The 23,583-nt window shown below is 45.7% G+C and overlaps 1 long non-coding RNA gene across 1 annotated transcript; it reads right to left on the reverse strand.

The window, feature by feature from the left end:
- Positions 1 to 15,047: 15,047 nt before the first annotated feature.
- On the reverse strand, positions 15,048 to 22,712 carry LOC102398703. Its single transcript, XR_003106634.3, has 4 exons — positions 22,559 to 22,712; positions 21,762 to 21,861; positions 21,332 to 21,412; positions 15,048 to 20,772 (listed from the first exon to the last, which is right to left on the reverse strand). It is a non-coding gene; the product is annotated as an uncharacterized LOC102398703 (long non-coding RNA).
- Between the last annotated feature and the right edge of the window lie 871 nt (positions 22,713 to 23,583).

Here is a 23,583-nt window from a genome sequence, read left to right on the forward strand (position 1 = left end):
CAAACCTCATACAAAAGAAGGGGTTAGGCTTGGTTTGGTGGATTCTAAATGGAGGCCAAAATGTCCCTTTTGAGAGGGTCCTTGGCTTTATCAGGGGAGTTCGGATGCCTTCAGGCGTGACATCAACCACAATTACAAAAAATGCATATTCTAAGCAGTGTGCAGATGTTACCTGATGCTAAGTGTTCCTGGGAACTGGTAGAATAATCCCAGAGGAGGGGGTCAGGGTCTCCCTGAGCCTTCTGAGTTTCAACCTCCGAGAAGAACCCTTTTTTCCTAACCTCCAAAAGCACTCCCTCCATTCTGTGCTAGGTACTACTGTGGGGGTGTCCTGGATCCCTTGGCAGTAGTTTTGCCTGAAAGGCAGTTTCCAGTTAGCCTCTGGAAGGTGTGTGGCTATCCTGCTTCCCTCTGTAAGTTGCCAGGGTTAACTGGTACAGGTACTTTGGGGCGAGACCAAGAGGAAGTTTCACAAGTATTACAAAGGATTCACCTGACCATCCTCTATTCTAAGGACTCTGCTGCTGCTGCTGCTGCTAAGTCGCCCCAGTTGTGTCCGACTCTGTGCAACCCCATTGACGGCAGCCCATCAGGCTCCCCCGTCCATGGGATTCTCCAGGCAAGAACACTGGAGTGGGTTGCCATTTCCTCCTCCAATGCATGAAAGTGAAAAGTCAAAGTGAAATCGCTCAGTCGTGTCCCACTCCCAGCGACCCCATGGATTGCAGCCCACCAGCCTCCTCCATCCATGGGATTTTCCAGGCAAGAGTACTGGAGTGGGGTGCCATTGCCTTCTCCATCTAAGGACTCTAGGTGTGAATAAATCATGCCTGGGAATTGAACGTGAGCTATTCCTTTGTTAGGCTAGAGTGGTGACTAAAAGGCCAGGCACTTCTGTTGGCCAGACCGAAGAATCTTTTTGGTTATAGAAATCAAATTTGGCCTGGGTGGATGATCTGTAGATTTCATTCATGGGGCCTCCAAGGTTAATTACCTGTGGCCAGAGATCTGCACGTGTTTTAGTCCACTCAGAATGCTGTAACAAAATGCCACAGACAGGGTGGCTTAAATAGCTCCCATTTATTTTCTCATAATGCTGGAGCCTGAAAGCCCAAGAATAACACTGCCAGCAGGATTGGTTTCTGGTGAGACCTGTCTTCCTGGCTTGCAGATGGTCCCCTTCTCTTTGTGCCTTCACATGGCCTCCATTTTATGTGTTTGTAGAGACAGAGATCTAGCGTCTCTCCCTCTTACAAGGACACTCATTCTATCAGAAGAGGGCCCCACCCAGATGACTTCATTTAACCTTAATTATATCCTTAAAGGCCCCATCTCCAAATATAGTCACATTGGGAATTAGGGATTCGATATATGAATTATGGGGAGGGGGAGCACAATTCAGTCCATAACATGTCAGGTGATCCCCAGATGTATGTTATATCTTCTTTGCTACTGATGTTAACTGTCACCACCTGGGCTCATCTATGCCTGGCCGCCTCCAATATGCTACAAATCAGAGAGCCCATTTCAATGGCATCTACTTCTCAACAGCAAACTCAGTCTCAGCGGAAGTGCTTTTGCAAGCTTTGGATGCTTCCCTCACCCACTAATTTCTCCAGGTAAGGGTTACAGGAAAGATGCTTTAATTTCTTTGGAGGGCAAAGTTAGCAGTGAATGGGTAGACCCTCATAAGATTCAATACGGTACTCTCACGTTCAGAAGTTTTGAATTTCCTCCCCTACATTATGCCAGTAGCCTTCCAACCACTCAATACCATATGTCAGAGGCTAGCATCTGGTCCAGGTTTGCATTAGACAACCCAGAAAACAGAATCACAGCCTGCTGCCTGAGCTCACCACTGTAAATAAAATTCATGAATGCCTACCACTCTTTCCATTTAACTCTATTCCTTTCCTGACAGTGCATCTCACTTGCCATCCCTGGGTAATATACCTTAAGTCAATCTAGAAGGATGACAGCATCTTTGGACGGTCAATAATATTACCATCTCCATGAGGTGGCCCCTTTCCCTCTGCACATAAATACATAGGGCCCATGGGATAGAATAAATGGACAGCAGTTATTGAATCATATCATGAAAATGACCGTTTAATACTTCTCATTAGGAATGACTTCATCTTTGCACCATAAGCATTTTATCTTTCCAACTTGGGGACAAAGGAGGGTTAATAAACAGTTAATTTCAGTACTCCCTTTCCTGGAAAAAAGATTAGTGCAAGCTCTTCAGGATTCTATCATTCCCGTTGTCAGCGAGTGTAAAAGAAATGGAAATATGATTCAGTCGGGACCATTGAGAGGTGTAAAGTGTACTAGGGTGCTTCTAAGAAACGTTTCCTCTCTCCCCAGAACTAAATGCACAGAGGGCTGGTCCTTTTGTTTTCCCTGTGGAAATGGTTGGATCTGGATGTGACTCCTGGGAACTGCTGTAGCCATCTTGCCAAGAGCCTGACAGTGAAGCCAAATCATGGAGGATGACAGATACAGGGAATCACAGAGAAGTGGAACTGGAGCGCTGTGTCTAGAGCCTGCTATACCTCTGGACTTCTCCCCTGATGACACTAAAAAAAAGGGAAGCTCTTAATAAGTGTGTAACAGGTATTGGAAACCCACGTACGTGGTTTCCTCTGTGTGTCCATCTGTGTGTGTGTATCTTGCTCAATGTAAATTATTAGAGTCACTGGGCTTCCTTGGTGGTACAGTGGATAAGAATCTGCCTACCAATGCAGGGGACACAGGTGTGATCCCCGGTCCAGGAAGATTCCACATGCTGCGGAACAACTAAGCCCGTGTGCCACAACTACCAAGCCCACGTGCGGCAACTACTGAGGCCTGTGCGCCTAGAACCTGTGTCCACAGCAAGAAGCCACTGCAGGGAGAAGCCCATGCGCCACAACAAAGGGTAGCCTCACTCTCTGCAACTAGAGAAAGCCCACATGCAGCGCAACCAAAATGAAGGCCCAGCACAACCAAAAACAAAGTCATTTAAAAAATAAATTATTAGAGCCACTGAAGTCAAGTATTAGCCATCATCCAAATAGGCACTGATTTACAGGAGTGTAATGCAAATCAATTAGATGATTAAACGGAGGCTGAAGAAGGGAAGGAGAATTGCCTAAGGTCACTCCAGAAGTTAGTAGCAGGTATAAGACTAGAACCCTAGTATTGGCCTGGGAGAGGCTGCAACTCTCCAAGTATTCTGGGATGCTAATGAAGAGTAGAAGGGACAAGAAAAAAGGATCTCAAAATGACAGAGTTTCAAGAGGCACCTCTCTAAATGACCCGTCATCAGATATATTTTAAAAATATGCATTCTTAAAGAATATATCAACAGAAGGATGGCTTAGGAAAACTAGCTGTCTCAGCCTGACATGTATCTCTGTCCATCTCAAGATTTAGTAGATGGCACTGTGGGCAGAGTAGGCTCTACAGGAAAGGTACCCTCCACCTCTCCTTTCCAAATCTAGACTTCTCTTTCCCTCAGTTCTCCTCTTCCCAGGCCGGAGACATGGCCTGTGAGGAATACAATAAACACCCAGGCAGATGCTTTATCCGTGGCACTGATTCATGAAATACAAAGCTGTTGTATTTCAAGACTCAAATGAATTCAGTACTCATTCAACTTCTCCACCTGTGCAGGCACAGACTAAAACAGACACAGACTGCCACCTAGGGGTTATTTTTCAGTTTAGTTCAGTTCAGTCGCTCAGACCTGTCTGACTCTGTGCGAACCCAAGGACTGCAGCACGCCAGGCCTCTCCTGTCCATCACCAACTCCTGGAGCTTGCACAAACTCATGTCCATCGAGTCAGTAACGCCATCCAACCATCTCATCCTCTGTCGTCCCCTTCTCCTCCCACCTTCTGTCTTTCCCAGCATCAGGGTCTTTTCCAATGACTCACTTCTTCACATTGGGTGGCCAAAGGATTGGAGTTTCAGCTTCAGTATCAGTCCGTCCAATGAATATTCAGGACTTATTTCCTTTAGGATTGACCGGTTGGACTCGATTCAGTCCAAGGAACACTCAGGAGTCTTCTCCAACACCATAGTTCAAAAGCATCAATTCTTCGGCACTCAGCTTTCTTTATGGTCCAACTCTCACATCCATACATGACCACTGGAAAAACCATAGCTTTGACTAGACGAACCTTTGTCGGAAAATAATGTCTCTGCTTTTTAATATGCTGTCTAGGTTGGTCATAGCTTTTCTTCTAAGGAGCAAGCGTCTTTTAATTTCATGGCTGCAGTCACCATCTGCAGTGATTTGGGAGCCCCCACAATAAAGTCTGTCAGTGTGTCCATTGCTTCCCCATCTATTTGCCATGAAGTGATGGCACTGGATGACATGTTCTTAGTTTTCTGAATGTTGAGATTTGCCCCAGCTTTTCCCCTCTCCTCTTTCACCTTCACCAAGAGGCTCTTTAGTTCCTCTTCGCTTTCTGCCATAAGGATGGTGTCATATGCATATCTGAGGTTATTGAAATTTCTCCCAGCAATGTTGGCCAAGAGGACACACTGATCATAGCAAACACCCTCCTCCAGCAACACAAGAGATGACTATACTCATGGACATCACTAGATGGTCAATACTGGTATCAGGTTGATTATATTCTTTGCAGCTGAAGATGGAGAAGCTCTATACCGCCAGCAAAAACACGACCAGAAGCTGACTGTGGCTCAGATCATGAACTCTTTATTGCCAAATTCAGACTTAAATTGAAGAAAGTAGGGAAAACAACTAGACCATTCAGGTATGACCTAAATCAACTCCCTTACGATTATATAGTGGAAAGGACAAATAGATTCAAGGGATTAGATCTGAAAGAAAGACTGCCTGAAAAACTAGGGTCGGAGGTTTGTGACATTGTACAGGAGGCGGTGATCAAGACCATCCCCAAGAAAAAGAAGTACAAAAAGGCAAAACGGTTGTCTGAGCAGTCCTTACAAATAGCTGAGAAAAGAAGAGAAGCTAAAGGCAAAGGAGAAAAGGAAAGATATAAGCATCTGAATGCAGAGCTCCAAAGAATAGCAAGGAGAGATAAGAGAGCCTTCCTAAGTGATCAATGCAAAGAAAGACGAGAACAATAGAATGGGAAAGAGTACAGATCTCTTCAAGAAAATTAGAGATACCAAGGGAACGTTTCATGCAAAGATGGGCACAATAAAGGACAGAAATGCTATGGACCTAACAGAAGCAGAAGATATTAAGAAGAGGTGGCAAGAATACACAGAAGAACTATACAAAGAGAGCTTCATGACCCAGATGACCACGATGGTGTGATCACTCATCTAGAGCCAGACATGCTGGAATGCAAAGTCAAGTGGACCTTAGGAAGCATCACTATGAACAAAGCTAGAGGAGGTGGAATTCCAGCTGAGCTGTTTCAAATCCTAAAAGATGATGGTGTGAAAGTGCTGCACTCAATATGCCAGCAAATTTGGAAAACTCAGCAGTGGCTACAGGACTGGAAAAGGTCAGTTTCATTCCAATCCCAAAGAAAGGTAATGCCAAAGAATGTTCAAAGTACTGCACAATTGCACTCATCTCACACACTAGCAAAGTAATGCTCAAGATTCTCCAAGCCAGGCTTCAACAGTATGTGAACCATGAACTTCCAGAAGTTCAAGCTGGATTTAGAAAAGGCAGAGGGACTAGAGATCAAATTGCCAACATCTGTTGGATCATCGAAAAAGCAATAGAGTTCCAGAAAAACATCTACTTCTGCTTTATTGACTATGCCAATGCCTTTCACTGTGTGGATCATGACAAAATGTGGAAAATTCTGAAAGAGATGGGAACACCAGACCACCTTACCTGCCTCCTGAGAAATCTGTATGCAGATCAAGAAGCAACAGTTAGAAACAGACATGGAACGACAGACTGGTTCAAGATTGGGAAAGGAGTATGTCAAGGCTGAATATTGTCACCCTGCTTACTTAACTGATAGGCAGAGTACATCATAAGAAATGCCAGGCCAGATGAAGCAAAAGCTGGAATCATGATTGCTCGGAGAAATATCAAAAACCTCAGGTGGTATTTATAGTGGAGGGGGAGATGGTCCAAATATTTTGCTCTGTGCTCACGCTTGGGCAAGCATTTTCCCTACAAGGAGCATAATTTCCTCGCCTATAACATGAGTATGTGGTCCTGGAACAGTAGTTCCCAAACTCAGCTCCACAAAAATCTGTATGCTTTTAGTCATTCATAATCTAGGGCACTCTGCCCCTAGCTATTCTGGTTCAGAGGTGTGGAGTTAGCAAAGTCAAGGCCTGGACAGGTGTGAAACAAGAACAAAAACAATCCCCCAGGGCTTCCACAGGCCCCATGTAAGAAATCTGTGATGTAGATGTTAAAAGGTGCTGCTCCAACCATGTAGCCAGGTTTCCTCACTCTCGGGCTCTGAAAGCCTTCAACAGCCTAATGCAAGTTGTGAACTATCAATAGATGTTAATATCATGCAACATTCTGAAAGGTGTTTGACCAGAGAACCAACACCTACTAACAGTCCAGGCACAACAGCATTTTCCACATCACAGTTAAGAAAACCCTAGATTAGGTGTCTTGGCTCAGATTGTCTAAACAAAGTATCATAGACTAGGTAGCTCAAACTACAGAAATCTATTTCTCACAAATTTGGCGGCTGTTAACTCCAAGATTAAGGCGCCAGCATATGATTGCCTTCTCCCTATGTCCTCACATGGCCTTTCCTCAGTGTGTGTAGGCAGAAAGAGATCTCTCTATCTCTTCCTCTTCTTATAAGGCCATCAATCCTGTTGGATTAAGACTCCCCCCTCATGACCTCTTTTAAATTCATCTCCAAGACTTTCTATCTTCAAATATAATCACATTAGAGTTAAGTGTTGAAAAGACTAACTGGCGTGAGGAGTGGTTACACAAGTCAGGCTATAGCACTAGAAGATATCCAAGGCCACTCTGAGTCTATATCCTAAGATTCTCAGTGAACCATTTTGTCCTGACGAATCATTGTTCACAATATGAAGGAATTTCCACTGGGAAAATAGTATAGATAATCTCAGTACAGTTCAGTTAAGTCACTCAGTCGTGTCCGACTCTTTAGGACCCCATGAACCGCAGCACACCAGGCCTCCCTGTCCATTGGTAGACGGCCGAAGTCCACCCAAGCCCATGTCCACTGAGTTGGTGATGCCATCCAGCCATTTCATCCTCTGTCGTCCTTTTCTCCTCCTGCCCTCAGTCTTTCCCAGCATCAGGGTCTTCTCAAATGAGTCAGCTCTTCACATCAGGTGGCCAAAGTATTGGAGTTTCAGCTTCAACATCAGTCCTTCCAATGAACACCCAGGACTGATCTCCTTTAGGATGGACTGGTTGGAGCTCCTTGCAGTCCAGGGGACGCTCAAGAGTCTTCTCCAACACCACAGTTCAAAAGCATCAATTCTTCGGCGCTCAGCTTTCTTCACAGTCCAACTCTCACATCCATACATGACCACTGGAGAAACCATGGCCTTGACTAGACAGACCTTTGTTGACAAAGTAATGTCTCTGCTTTTTAATATGCTGTCTAGGAGAAATCTGTATGCAGGTCAGGAAGCCAACAGTTAGAACTGGACATGGAACAACAGACTGGTTCCAAATAGGAAAAGGAGTATGTCAAGGCTGTATATTGTCACCTGCTTATTTAACTTATATGCAGAGTACATCATGAGAAACACTGGACTGGAAGAAGCACAAGCTGGAATCAAGATTGCCGGGAGAAATATCAATAACCTCAGATATGCAGATGACACCACCCTTATGGCAGAAAGTGAAGAGGAACTAAAAAGCCTCTTGATGAAAGTGAAAGTGGAGAGTGAAAAGTTGGCTTAAAGCTCAACATTCAGAACTCTAAGATCATGGCATCCGGTCCCATCACTTCATGGGAAATAGATGGGGAAACAGTGGAAACAGTGTCAGACTTTATTTCCTTGGGCTCCAAAATCACTGCAGATGGTGACTGCAGCCATGAAATTAAAAGACACTTACTCCTTGGAAGGAAAGTTATGACCAACCTAGATAGCATATTCAAAAGCAGAGACATTACTTTGCCAACAAAGGTCTGTCTAGTCAAGGCTATGGTTTTTCTTGTGGTCATGTATGGATGTAAGAGTTGGACTGTGATGAAGGCTGAGCGCCGAAGAATTGATGCTTTTGAACTGTGGTGTTGGAGAAGACTCTTGAGAGTCCCTTGGACTGCAAGGAGATCCAACCAGTCCATTCTGAAGGAGATCAGCCCTGGGATTTCTTTGGAAGGAATGATGCTAAAGCTGAAACTCCAGTACTTTGGCCACCTCATGTGAAGAGTTGACTCGTTGGAAAAGACTCTGATCCTGGGAGGGATTGGGGGCAGGAGGAGAAGGGGACGACAGAGGATGAGATGGCTGGATGGCATCACTGACTCGATGGATGTGAGTCTGAGTGAACTCCGGGAGTTGGTGATGGACAGGGAGGCCTGGCGTGCTGCGATTCATGGGGTCGCAAAGAGTTGAACACGACTGAGCGACTGAACTGAACTGAAGTGAACTGAGGTTGGTCATAACTTTCCTTCCAAGGAGTAAGCGTCTTTTAATTTCATGGCTCCAATCACCATCTGCAGAGATTTTGGAGCCCAGAAAAACAAAGTCACCCACTGTTTCCAATGTATCCCCATCTACTTGCCATGAAGTGATGGGACCGGATGCCATGATCTCAGTTTTCTGAATGTTGAGCTTTAAGCCAACTTCTTCACTCTCCTCTTTCACTTTCAGCAAGAGGCTCTTTAGTTCTTCTTCACTTTCTGCCATAAGGGTGGTATCATCTGCATATCTGAGGTTATTGATATTTCTCCCAGCAATCTTGTTTCCAGCTTGTGCTTTCTCCAGCCCTGCATTTCTCATGATGTACTCTGCATATGAGTTAAATAAGCAGGTGACAATATACAGCCTTGATGTACTCCTTTTCCTATATGGAACCAGTCTGTTGTTCCATGTCCAGTTCTAACTGTTGCTTCCTGACCTGTATACAGGTTTCTCAAGAGGCAGGTCAGGTGGTCTGGTATTCCCATCTCCTTCAGAATTTTCCACAGTTTATTGTGATCCACACAGTCAAAGGCTTTGGCATAGTCAACAAAGCAGAAATAAATGTTTTCTTGGAACTCTCTTGCTTTGTCAGTGACCCAGCAGATGTTGGCAATTTGATCTCTGGTTCCTCTGCCTTTTCCAAAACCAGCTTGTACATCTGGAAGTTCATGGTTCACATATTGCTGAAGCCTGGCTTGGAGAATTTTGAGCATTACTTTTGCTAGAGTGTGAGATTAGTGCAATTGTGCGGTAGTCTGAGCATTCTTTGGCATTGCCTTTTTTGGGATTGCAATGAAAACTGACCTTTTCCAGTCCTGTGGCCACTGCTGAATTTTCCAAATTTGCTGGCATATTGAGTGCAGCACTTTCACAGCATCATCTATTAGGATTTGATATAGCTCAGCTGGAATCCCAACACCTCCACTAGCTTTGTTCATCGTGATGCTTCCTGAAGCCCACTTGACTTCACATTCCAGGATGTCTGGTTCTACGTGAGTGTGAGTGATCACACCATCATTATTATCTGGGTCGTGAAGATATTTTTTGTACAGTTCTTCTCTGTATTCTTGCCACCACTTCTTAATATCTTCTGCTTCTGTTAGGTCCATACCATATCTGTCCTTTATCGAGCCCATCTTTGCATGAAATGTTCCCTTGGTATCTCTAATTTTCTTGAAGAGATCTTTAGTCTTTCCCATTCTATTGTTTTCTTCTATTTCTTTGCATTGATCGCTAAGGAAGGCTTTCTTATCTCTCCTTGCTATTCTTTGGAACTCTGCATTCAGATGCTTATATCTTTCCTTTTCTCCTTTGCTTTTCGCTACTCTTCTTTTCACAGCTATTTGTAAGGGCTCCCCAGACAGCCATTTTGCTTTTTTGCATTTCTTTTCTTGGGGATAGTCTTGATTCCTGTCTCCTGTACAATGTCACAAACCTCCATCCACAGTTCATCAGGCACTCTGTCTATCAGATCTAGTCCCTTAAATCTATTTCTCACTTCCACTGTACAGTCATAAGGGATTTGATTTAGGTCATACCGGAATGGTCTAGTGGTTTTTCCCCACTTTCTTCAATTTCAGTCTGAATTTGCCAATAAGGAGTTCATGATCTGAGCCACAGTCAGATCCCGGTCTTGTTTTTGCTGACTGTATAGAGCTCCTCCATGTTTGGCTGCAAAGAATACAATCAATTGGATTTTGGGGTTGACCATCTGGTGAGGTCCATGTGTAGAGTCTCCTCTTGTGTTGTTGGAAGAGGGTGTTTGCTATGACCAGCGCATTCTCTTGGCAGAACTCTATTAGCCTTTGCCCTGCTTCACTCTGTACTCCAAGGCCAAATTTGCCTGTTACTCCAGGTGTTTCTTGACTTCCTACTTTGGCATTCCAGTCCCCTATAATGAAAAGGACATCTTTGGGGGGTGTTATTTCTAGAAGGTCTTGTAGATAACCTCACAGAGGTGTATTTTCAAAGTGTTCTTAGTGCCTCCAATGAAAGAGATTGCCAAAGAACAAAGTATTACTGTGATGACCAGTCCTTTTGGGTGGGGGAGGGGAGGCTGTCCTTTCTATGAATACTGGGACCAAAACAAGTACCAATATTCTGAACCTGCTCAGAACGCTAGTCCATATCACGTTACCAATTCTAACTCAGATGGTGCCAAGCCATGCCTTATTTGTCATCAGTTCAGTTCAATTTAGCCGCTCAGTCGTGTCCGACTCTTTGCGACCCCATAAATTGCAGCACACCAGGCCTCCCTGTCCATCACCAACTCTCGGAGCTCACCCAAACCCACGTCCATCGAGTCAGTGATGCCATCCAACCATCTCATCCTCTGTCGTCCCCTTTTCCTCCTGCCCCCAATCCCTCCCAGCATCAGAGACTTTTCCAATGAGTCAACTCTTCGCATCAGGTGGACAATCATGTCAACACAAATAACCAATAAACGATCTGTAACAGGAATAGAAATAGAAAAGAGTTTTCTTTGTACCAAACTAAGGACTATAGCCTAGGGAAAAACTTATCAGTAACTCTCAGAAGCTGTGATGGAGAAGCGTGGTTTTCATCACAGTTTTGTATCTTTTCAGAACAAAGAACCATCAAACAGAGACATGCAGGGGTACAGTCCTTCAAGATTTCAAAAGGGATAGATTATCACGTACAAGAGTGAATCAGCAGGAACTCGGTATCTGGGAAGAAAAACTTATCTTTAAAGGAATACTAGCATAAGCATCATAGGAGAGGGTAGCATTTATCCCTACCTTCAAAGTGGACATACTTTACTTCTGGATAATGATTTCTTTTCTTAAGGGCTAAGGCAGATGTACACTGCAGGATAAACAGGTCATAAGACAGGCTACTCTAGTTAGCATAAAGTTCAAGCTAAATCACATATAAGCCAGAATGATTTCCCCATACCTCAATTGCGAAAATTTCTTCCTTCAGTTACAAAGTTGTACTGATGCCAAACAGTGATCTCAAACTCTAATCCTGCATCTCAGCTTTACACAACATTCAAGTTGTGGACCATATGCTTATTTTCTCCTCTACTCTCCTGGAGGTAGAAAGGAGATTCCATTTATTTTCTACTCCTCTTAGGATATGGAGAGAGCACACTGAGCTGAAATTCTAACCCTTTGCAAATCCACAGATATTTCCTTTACACCCATTTTTGATTCTGTGTCCACCCTAGGGGATTAGAAGGGATTCATACACCTTGTGTAAGCACATACCTTCCATACTGACTTTGTTTCTGTATACTGGCTCATGTCTTTTTATGAGTCCATATTCCGCTTGTGGGACTCTGCTTCTAGGTATTGGCTCATATTTCCACATACAGACTGTGGTAAATTGACTGAAAAAAAAAAAGGCCACAGCAATTCCTCCTGTTCCTGGATGTGCAGCCCTTTGCTTATATGTTGAAGGCCGAGCTGAGGATTTGCTGATGGAGTTAGTGTGGGACATGAAGGAAACAGAGGAGTCGAGGAGGATGCCAAGGTGCTTGGCCTAAGCAATATGAAGAAAAGAACTTTCATTTACAAAGGGGAAGAAGACAAGAGGAAGAACAGAGTTGGGAGGGGCAATAAAGCAGTCAGTGAGGAAAACCTTCATGAATACCCAACCTATTTTTAAGTAAACTTATAAAATTCGTAAAACTGAGATTCCCTTAAATGTTCCCATATATATGCAATATATTAAGGAAGAGTTCAACTAAAATCCCAACTCCAAACAGGTGAGTTAATTACCTATTTTCATTTGGAACAAGAGTCACATCCTCTTCGGGTTGAGCTGTTGTGGGTATCCAGGGAGGTTGACCTGTAGCACTGTCTCATAAAAACACATGATTTGTGAAAGAAATTGGAGTGCCATTGCCCTAAGTCAACAGTGAATTATGTGCATATATGTGATGATGCTGTCAGAGAAAGTAACTTAATGATCTGAGTGTTAATTTGATTTTCTGGTATTGGTAATAGACTAAAAGCAAATGCCTCTGGTAACATCAGATACCCCTTCATTTTTATCTTTTCAAAGCTGATGCAGATGACCAGATGATTATTTTTTTTTTAGTCTTTTAATATAGAAAATTAAGAGATTTCTTAGCATTCAACCTTCCTTACATTCCCTGGTCACGGTGCACTCTTTGAACATGCTGCTCTGGATTACGCTGGCTAGTGTTTGGGGCTTTCCCATTAATGTGGCAGGCAACATCTGCAGCGTAGGTGCCAATCATCTGTCTGAGAGATGCATGAATAAGCAGGGAAATGTGTTCACAGAACCTCATGCAAGCCAAAGAACTCAGATGGCCAAGTGAATGGCGGGCTCAGGAGGGAGGGTGGGAACTGGCTGACTCCTCTGCTCCAAGTGCAGAGGGCCTCGCCCCCATCCTGTAAGATGCAGAGTCCTGGGCCCTGGCCCCTGCCCTTCACCCACCGCCCGCCTGGGGAAACCTAGGCCCCGCCCCTCGTTGCTGATCCCGCCTCCTTATGGCCATTAGCTCCGCCGATCCCCAGCCCTCTTCTCCCGCCCCTCCAGTCCTAGCTCCGCCTCCACCTTGCGCCTGCGCACTTGCAACCATCTTCTCTTGAGGGCGGGCCCTGCGCAGGCGCCAGTTTGGCTCTCGCCCCGCCCACCCCTGCCCTGGGCCCGCCTCCATGGAAACCGATGGTCAGGCTTGGCGTGTCAATTAAAATCAGAATGGTAGTGGGATTTCACGGTGTTTGGCAGTCTAAATGCAAATGCCTCAGGAAAAATCATACCCACTGACCTGTAATAGAGCCAATGGGAGATGGCTTACAGTCTTATGTTAGACTCGTTCTGTAGCTGCTGCTGCTGCTGCTTAGTCATTTCAGTCGTGTCCGACTGTGTGCGACCACATAGACGGCAGCCCACCAAGCTCCCCCGTCCCTGGGATTCTCCAGGCAAGAACACTGGAGTGGGTTGCCATTTCCTTCTCCAATGCATGAAAGTGAAAAGTGAAAGTGAAGTCGCTCAGTCGTGTCCGACCCTCAGCGACCCCATCGACTGCAGCCTTCCAGGTTCCTCTGTCCATGGGATTTTCCAGGCAAGAGTACTGGAGTGGGGTGCCATTGCCTTCTCTGCGTTCTGTAGCAGGAGAGGATAATTAAGGGATACAAAGTTCCAGCTGCAGTTAGAGAAAAAGAGAAGTGATCTGAGCTCTGCATCCCGATGAACCTCTCGGGCAGGAAATGAGACACTGAAGCTTGAGGCTCCCTAGACTGAATGGCAAGAACAGAATTGCTGCCACCTTCAGCCCAAGAGTACTGGAGTGGTGTCATCTTCATGACACCCAGCCACCCAGAAGATCTACAGGCAGAACACACTGCCAGTCTTACTCTCCTTTCCTGTGGGGGTGGGGAGGGGGTTACTGACCACAGTAAGGCTATTTGCTGGGAAAATGTTTTTTTTTTTTTTTTTTTCATATTTCTTAATTTGGCTGCGCTGGGTCTTAGTTGTGGCATGTGCAATCTATTTTCCGAGCCATGGATCGAACTTGGGCCCCCTGCACTGGAAGCATGGAGTCTCAGCCACTGGACCACCGGGAAAGGCCCTGCTGAAATGTTTAAACCATGGTAAGTTATATGTAAGACCTGCAATTTTAGTTAATTGCATGTCTAGTTCCAGTTAGAACTGGAAAGTGTATCGATATGTTTAAAGAATAAACAATGCCAAAAAATTCTACCCACTTAGTAATTTAATTCTGCTACTACAAAGTATTTATAAGACCTAGTGGTGTGGCGTAATAAAAGATGTCTCAGGCACAAGGGACCAAGATACTAATGCAGGCTTCAGCAGGAATTAATTGTGTGCTTCCTGCTTCTAGTTTGGTCCTACTGACTTCTGAACTAATCTTCTATAAAACCATGCTGGTCACCCTACCTCTCCTTGCCCTTAGGAGTATCAGAAGATTTCTCCATGATCCCTAAATATGCATTCATGGGCTTCATGAAGTGGCTAAAAGTAGCACTTCTCTTAGGGAGGTGTTAGATTACCTGCTACCTTTAGGGGATCAGGCTTCCCAGGTGGCTTGGATGGTAAAGAATCTGCCTGTAATGCAGGAGACCAGGGTTCGATCCCTGGCTCGGGAAGATCCCCTGGGGAAGGGAATGGCAACCCACTCCAGTACTCTTGCCTGGAAAATCCCATGAACAGAGGAGCCTGGCAGGCTACAGTCCACGGGGTCGCACAGAGTCGGACATGACTGAGTGACTAACATTAAGGGGAATACTTCCCTGAACAAAGGGGTGAGCTTAACAAAGAGGGGAACTTTTAGCATGGTCTGGACACCCCATCCCCTTGCCACCCGTTCCTGCTCTTAACTCATCAGCCTTCAGAGCTTAGTGCTCCACCGCGGTTCAGGTAACAATGCCCATGACAGAGCCGAAGCTTCCTTGATCATGCTGGTGTTCATTGTGAGTAAGAAACCCATACAAGTGAGATCTTCTGAAGCAAATGGATTTTATTGGAAGAACACAAGTATTTAACAAAATACAAGAAACTTAAGCAACAAATACATTTTAAAGACACAGAAATGAGGCTAGCTCAGGGAAACTCAGCAGTAGGTCTTTCTTTCTTTTTTTTTTGGACATGCTATGCAGCATGTGGGACCTTAGTTCCCCCACCAGGGATTGAACCCCTCCCCCCTATATTGGAAGCACGGAGTCTTAACCACTGGACTACTGGGGAAGTCCCAACAGTGTATCTTTTTACATTCTCTGCAGTAAAAGGTTACTAGTGAACCTTTGCAGGCTCTCACTCATTCTTGCGGGTCTAGTCCCAAACTATAGCAAAAGTATTACTGGCTCAACGAGGATAAGATGAAAAGTATACCAAACCAAGTAGCTTGGCCAGGAAACTCAGTGACACAGAAAATAGAAGGCTGTGGGAAGGTCTCAGAGAAAAGAGGCCTGCTAGAGAGACCAATGAGCCTGACACAGGGCCTTCCACCCTGTGGAATACAAATACAGCACACACGCATGTTGACATGCCCCCATGGGTACACAATTTTTAAAGATTTCTTGAGTAAGCACAAAAGCATATATTACAGAAAATGAAAACAACCCAAAGTCCAAGCCATTCCCAAAGGCACAATACCCAAAGTCAATTTCTGGTCAAATGACCACTCGCTGATGTCATAGGGTCACTCCTTGAGCCGAAGTCCTCCGCATGAAGTTGACGACTTCTGTAGAACTGCTGTGATTCTATGAAATTCAAAACCCTACGGACTAAAGGATAACCTTATACACCACTAATGCAAATACTATGTATCCATAGAAAAACCAAGGCAAAACCAGAATACAGAAGCTGTAAATGGCATTACCCATTTCCCCAAGGAGAAACAGTCTTCCCTCTCAGTTCTAAAATCTAAAAACACTTGGAGGGGGGCACTCATTTGTGATCACGGAAGGGTCTTTTTTATTATGTTTTTAAACCCCTTCATTGAGGTATGAGCAATGAGTGACATACAAAAATAAAGTACACATTTAATGTATACAATCTAATGAGTCTGGAGATAGGTTACATCCATAAAGCATCCCCATAATCTATATCGTAAACACACCCATCCACTCTGAAGTTTCATTCCACCTTCGTAATTGATGGTTATCTGGTAATAAAAACATGACGGAGTAAGATCTACCCTCTTAGCCTTTCCAGTACACATCAGTTCTGGGGTCCGGAGGAGATGCACAGGTGCTTGGTTCCTGGCTTTAACTATATCCTATAGCCTGTAGCTCAGTACTCTGACAATCTACTAGAGGAAAATCTACAACAGGCCTTTCAGCATTCTGGAAGGTGCTCTGTCTGACTGCTGGGGAGAGGCTGAGTAAACCAGTGAATCTCCTTAGGATTCACTGAAGTGAGCCCACTGCTGTTCTTTTCCAAAGCTGATGAGAAGCAGGACAGCAGGCCTGCACATGAATAAGGAGAGGCGAAGGAAGCTCAGAAAGCCAACCCAAATCTTAACTGTGAGGTGGCCTGGCTGGCGACGCTCAGTAACCCATTTTGTGTGTGCTGGAGTCAGCACAGTGGACTGGGAGGGCACATTCAAGTCCAGACGGATGAAGAGACCATTCACATTGTACAGGAATGCACGGATTTTGCTCTTTCTGTCCACTCTTTTTGACAGAGCTGCCCACTAAAATTCCATAACTGAAACTCTGCAGATCTGAGTCCTTGCCTCCTACCAAGTATTCGAGCAGGTCCTGTGCACCACGAGACACTGAAATCGGACCTCTGCCAACTGGAGATCAAATCTCTGCTCCTTCAGAGCACTTGAGAAAGGGACGGTGAGAGATGAAGTTCAGCTCCACTGGCCAGCAGACTGCTGACATCAGCAGAGCGGTTTAAACCATCTCTAAACAAGGTTTGTGGTTTTAATCCTCATCCCGAGTGACCCTACTGATCACAGAGAATTCCCCCTGAGGACATATGTATGGGTAAAAAGCTCCTAGAGGATAAGCAGTCACTCATACTTCTTACTTGTCCTTCAGGCGCTCTTTCCACAAGTTCCTCTTGAGGAAGTTCTCTGCACAGGTCTGACTATGGCCAGGACTTTAGAATCAGCACTTGGAGCGAGGGTGAAGATACCCAGGGGTATCTCACGGGGAGCACATTGTAAGGGAAACTAAAATAAGGAAAACTAAACTGCTCATGCCGAAAAGGGACAAGACATTCTTTCTCGCCTTTCCTAAAAAACGGTGGAATACGGGTCAGTTCTTTGTCTGACTCTGCTGCTGCTAAATCACTTCAGCCGTGCTCGACTCTGTGCGACCCCATAGACGGCAGCCCACCAGGCTCCTCTGTCCCTGGGATTCTCCAGGCAATGGGTTGCCATCTCTGACTCTCTGCAATGTATGCAAATCTGTTCTCTAAGTTAAATAAGCCTCTTGGTAATTTGACAAACCAAGAGAGTTCCTTCAGGGACCTGGCAGCAAAAGCAGTCACCAAGAGCCCATAAAGCTACAGGAAAAGGGCAGAAAATATCTCTGCAGAAAAACAATCAATAGTGTAAGCAACAGCAGTTCCTTCTCAGAACTCCCTTAGATTATACACTGAGCAACAGTACAGCAGGACAGAGAGCTCCCCTTCCGCAACAGCCGTTTTTCATGGGTCTAGCAACACAGAACAGGGAAGAGACAGCCAAGCCTTCACTTGCAGACAAAATCACAATTCACTTGGGAAAATGGACAATAATCCTGTTCCCATAGTAAATGTCCTAGTTTATGAGAAAGCCGTATTTTCTTATAGTATACCCATCAGGGTCCATTGCTATCTTCTGTCCCTCAGCTGTGCTAACCCAAAGGAAGGGCACAAGAATGGAGAAAGGAGACAGGAGAAAGAGCCCTGAACCCACAATGCCCACCACAGTCGTCACACCAGAGACCGTTGTCCTCCCCACTGTCAGTCTTTCCTTATACTCTCAGAGCCTCCTCCTCATAGCCCTGCTGGGCCCAAATTTCCCTAATCAAGAGAAAGCAAAACCCTGAAATGCGGAAACCATGGGACCTTTTCCCTCGCCAAGTTGAGCTCCCCTTTCCTCTCCCCGACTCCAGTGGCACACCACCACAAACAATGCATAGCTGTCCCTCCACTGTTGTACCAACACCACCTTCTTCCTTCAGAATGCAGTGAAGGCCCCTTGAGGCAATGCCACCCCCACCAACAGGAAGACCCAAATGGAAGAGAAGCCACCAGCAGCCAGCCTTTCTGCTAGAAAGGCTTTCTAGCGGACACACGGGGGGAGAGACAGCCACAGCCTGGGGGTGTAGCCCTCTCCAGCAAGAGGAATACAAGGGCTTCATGCTCCAGCTGGGGCACCTGACTCGGGAGGTTCCTGGACATCCAGGCTCATCGGCATATGCGCCGAAACAAGCAAATGGCCCCGGATTCATCGACAGTTCATTGATAAGACCCATCGGACCTCTTTCTTCCAACCAATGTGCAGAGTGTGCCCAGTGGAAGAGTGCAGAAAGTGAACGTGGAAAGTTCCAACCACATTCCTACAGAGTTGGGACTCCTCGGGAATCCCAATGTGCCCTCGCTCTGCACAAAGGCACAGAACTCTGACATCAGGCTACCGCCAACTTCTGCCCCAGACTCAACATTTCCCACGCCCCACATGCTGCCGTTGCCAATATGCGCCTCCTTTAGGACTTTAGCAAGGCACCTGAGGTGTGTGAGTGTGGAAGGAAGAAGTGTCTGGCTGCTATATCACTAGAACACACCAGCAACAGCAGCTCACTTTCATGTGCCTCTTTATGGCCACAGGTAGTCCCAACAGAAGACTTGAGTGGTCTACTCAACCAAGTGTAGTGACCATCAGTGGGCGCCTCCCGGGAGACTCTCTCAGATTACTGCTCTAGGCCACAGTATAGGAGGGGGAAAGCTCACCTTTCCCGAGCCGCTTTTGACAGCCTAAGCCAGTGCATAGACTGAAGCAGGAACACAAGAACATCCCTAACAGTGAACTCCAAAATTCTGAGGGATGCTGTAACATAGGGTAAAGCCTTCATCATCAAAGTCTCACCTTTGCCAGAAAGTAATCCACTCTCACGTCACACTCAGCGATGTGCACTATTCTCTTCAGTCCCCATGCTACAATGATCCCAGGCAGTATCAGGGACTGAGAAATAGGTAGCAGACACTTTTGACCACAGAAAGTCCAATGCACCTTTCACATTGAGGGCCTTTATCCTCCTGTCCAGCTTTCTCCTTGTGCTCTGAGAGCAGCTCTATAGAGGGTCACTCTTCCCAGCCCCTTCCCCACCTCTAGGCAGGTCCGTATGCAGTCAGTCATTCCATCTTTCCTGATCAGGGGCGTGCTTTCCCCTTTGAGCCCCTAATCTCTCCAGTACTTCTCCTGAAAAGAACCGACAATCAAAAGTGGCCGAGAACCGCTCACCAAACTCATTTAGTTCAAGACTAAATTGGTACAGCTACTATGGAAAACAGTATGAAAGTCCCTCAGAAACTTAAAAACAGAACTACCATCTAGTCCAGCAATCCCACTTGTGGTATGTATCCAAAGGAATACCTCACACCAAGAATTTACAGAACATTAACATTCCCACGAGTGAGTAGACATTCACTGAGGTACTGTCTCATGAGCCTAAGTGACATGGCTGGCCTAGGAATGAATTCCTGGGAAGGAACCAGAAAGCCAGATCCCATCTCAAATTCAGAAGAAGATTACCTTCTCGTTCCATGAGAGCCCTGATTTGTGAGACTGTCACCATTTGGAGAGTCACCTTTGTGGAATCCTCAACCTTGTGACTTATTTTTAAGTGCCAATACACAGCAGATTTACCAATTACACCATCCATTTAGGCTTTCTTGACCCCTGTCTCCAATGAAGTCAGCCAAGATGACTTTGATGGGCAGTGGGAACAAGCGTGTATGGAAGGGGAAGAAGGCCTCACGGTTATTCTTAAGTTTCACAACTGTTCTGACTAGGAAATAAGCCAGTTTTGATCATCATCATGTCACTTGGTGAAGGAACATGGGCCTACGACAGGTTTTTCTAAGTATCTCAGGCTTCAGGTTTTCACTGAGTAGGAGACTATCCCACCCCCATCTTTCACAGCTTTAAAGTAATTTCACCAATTACAGGGATGAACAAAAAGTCTTCAAACATGCCCTCTAAAGACTACACACTTTCGTTTCCAATCACAAGGAAATGTGGATTTTCTTTTTACCTTCGGTGAATGAAATTCAGGTTCTGTGACGCCTCCTTCTGGATAAAACCCGTGCTAATAAAGCAACAGAGGAGCCCGAGGTTTCTATGAAACTAGAGGTTAGAAGTGTCTCTGAATGCACCTTGGAAGAGTTCACATTTCTATTTAGCGCTTTTCCCCCACCCCAACTGTGAAAACTCTTCCACACATTTTCAACAAATTAACCACTGCCCAGGAAAGAAGTAACTTTATACAGACAACGAAAGAGAGGAGACCTTTTCCGCACCGCCAGTTAACAAGCACCTTCTTGGTGCCTGAACTTGGTGCTGAGCCACATCAGCTTCGGCATAAGGCGTCAGAGATGGCCAGAAAAGAAAGTGGCTCAGAGCAAGGCAAAGTGTGAGTTGCTGGGCTACCTCTTGGCATCATAGCAGGATTAATGAGGCTGGTTTCCAAGAAGCCCAGTAATAGCTGAGGAAATCTGCTGGCCCTGTGAAAGGAAACAAACGTTTGGTTGAAATGGGGGTCTGGACAGGTAGGGAGACGAGCTAAATCAAGCCACAGTGTTCTGTTCCCATATGCTGGAAATGGTGTACTAATTCCCTCCGTACCTCCTGTGAGCTGAGTGCTTTACAAAAACCATACAAGAGATATCCCTGAGAGCAAGGTGTGATTCCCATTTTGCAAATGTGGAAATTGAGGCTCAAAGATGACAGTAAGAAAGAGTCAGACTCAGACGATAAAATTTATTTTTAATGAAACACGATGTATTGTCTCAGCAACACCTGCAAAGCAAAAAAAAAAAAAAAAAAAAAAAGCCCGACAAACTGTGGAAGGGTAAATATTTAATGAAGTACTGACCCGCATATTACTTGAATTGTTAGCCTACACCTCCAGGACCCCTGCAAAGTAAATGCCCACCCACTTATGGAGGGGAGAGACTGGCAGACTATTATTCTCTGCCACTCACTTGGTGTACAGGCCTCATCTTTCTCCCCTTTCCTAAATAGAGCTGGCTTTAAATTACATTCAAATCCATGTTCCCCTACCTGAAAAAAACAGCACTCCCACAGTCTCTGGATTCCTGAAGTTTGTTTTTCACAATCCCATCCAGTCCAGCCTGCTTCTGCCTGGTATTACAAGTGTTTTCCAAAAGGATAAAAAGACAGGTCAGAGCTCTGATGTGAAAATAGCAAGATCAGGCTTTTTGGAAATGTGACATTCTAATAAATTCAGTCCGTCTGTAATAATGGCACTCATGGTGAACTGGAAAAAGATGCCGCTGACTAGTTAAAGACATGGATTATAAACAGTGTCTGAGCAGCGCTCAGGGAGTGATCCTGACATTGTTGGAAGTTCCGATCTTAGACACTCAGGGAAGACATTTCAACACCATGTTAAATAATCTTACAGCTGATGGGATGGATGCTACCCTCCTCCCAGCATTTGTGGCCCCACATAACATAAGGTTGCACTTACTCATCTGGCAGGTCTGGACAGATGTGGCTAATTCCGGGTCCACTCTCTTCTCATTACACGCCCATCGGCTGGCCAGTACTAGATTTTTCCATCACAGGTCCTGAAGGAAACAGTGATTATGCAGACCTACAAGGAGACTTGCTTACAGATGGACAGCCTAACACAGCGGCAGGAAAATTAGGTAAGTTGCAAGCTCGTAACATGAGTGGCCGGGGCAAACTTCCCCTTTCCCTTATCCACAAAACACCAAGGCAGCCAAGGGCCGTCAGCTGTCCTAACACCGCACGCGGTCCCTCAGAGCCTTACTGTCTCGTTTCACGTGGAAAATAACAGAAATACCCTCAATGGTGAAGAAAGGTCACAAAAATGGCCAAGATCAACATTTGAACCAATCCCCGGCAACGATATATCCACCCCAAACGCCCTGCAAGAGAAAGCAGAATCAGCTCCAGGGCGGCCGCCAGTCACCAGTCAGACTGTCCGGCACCCCCACCCACCCAGCCAAACGCACCCGCCCTTCCCTCTCTTTAAGCCGCAAACACTACAAAGCATTAAGACTATAACTGGGAAGGAGGCTCCGAGACCCACATTTAAACCAAGAAAATCTTCTTCACGTTTCAGCATGCCGTTACAATAATGCCCAACACCAAACCCGGAAGTGCCGGAGAGCTCTTCTCCGCCATCCACCCAAGAGCCCGCAGACACGTCTGTCAAAGTGTCCATCAGGACACACCATCTACCCGACTCTCCACTCACACCGCAGACAGCCAAATATGAATAAAGTTAGTAAAACTTACACTTTTGCCATCTCCGGAAAGGGAGCCGCCATGTTAAATCCTAACCGAGCAAACCGGTCTACGGAAGCCCCACAGCACAATCCAGACAGTCAGGAGCTTAGGCACGTGCTAGGGCTTCTTCCGCCTTTCACGCCCCCGCCTCCCAACATCGTCATTGGTGGGCCTGCGATGATTGACGGGGACAATGGCCATTCCTCTCAGCTAGGTCTACTGGGGGGAAACTGTCCATTTCCCAAGGCCCAGCTGACGTCTTGAAATCTCTGCTCGTATTCCTATGTCTTGCTATATCTGTGTCCATCCCTGAAGGCCTAGCTCTACTTCTTAGGCCTTTGCACATACCTTGTGCCTTGTTTCTTGTCATCTTAGACTTTGGAAAGCATGAACATTCCATTTACCCGTGCCTAGATCAGTTACGTCCCCCTCCAGGAAGCCTTGGAGAAGGCGATGGCACCCCACTCCAGTACTCTTGCCTGGAATATTTCATGGGCGGAGGAGCCCGGTAGGCTGCAGTCCATGGGGTCGCGAAGAGTCAGACATGACTGAGCGACTTCCCTCTCGCTTTTCACTTTCATGCATTGGAGAAGGAAATGGCAACCCACTCCAGTGTTCTTGCCTGGAGAATTCCAGGGACGGGGGAGCCTGGTGGGCTGCCGTCTGTGGGGTCGCACAGAGTCGGACACGACTGAAGTGTGACTTAGCAGCCAGGAAGCCTTCCAAGTTTTACTCCTTCCAGGCAAAATGTGAGTTCTTCATATTAGATACGGACATGGAGATGTATCAGAGCAGAGAGGCAGAGGACTTGTTTCTGAGCCCTGGGGTCAGATAGTACTGGGCTGTGCATGTTGTGTGGGACCCAAGGTTTGCACCTGGATATTTTGCAAGTCAGTTCAGGTTGCAGACATTTGGGGAAGACCAGGGAACACTGACAACAGGCTAACTCTAAGAAGCTTGCTAGGATTGGTACGACCGTTTTCAGGAATTTCATATCCTTTCCTGCTTTTCTATCTGTGAAAATCTTGTCCTTC

This window comes from Bubalus bubalis, chromosome X (genome assembly GCF_019923935.1).
Source record: "Bubalus bubalis isolate 160015118507 breed Murrah chromosome X, NDDB_SH_1, whole genome shotgun sequence".
NCBI classification, from domain to species: Eukaryota; Metazoa; Chordata; class Mammalia; order Artiodactyla; family Bovidae; genus Bubalus; species Bubalus bubalis.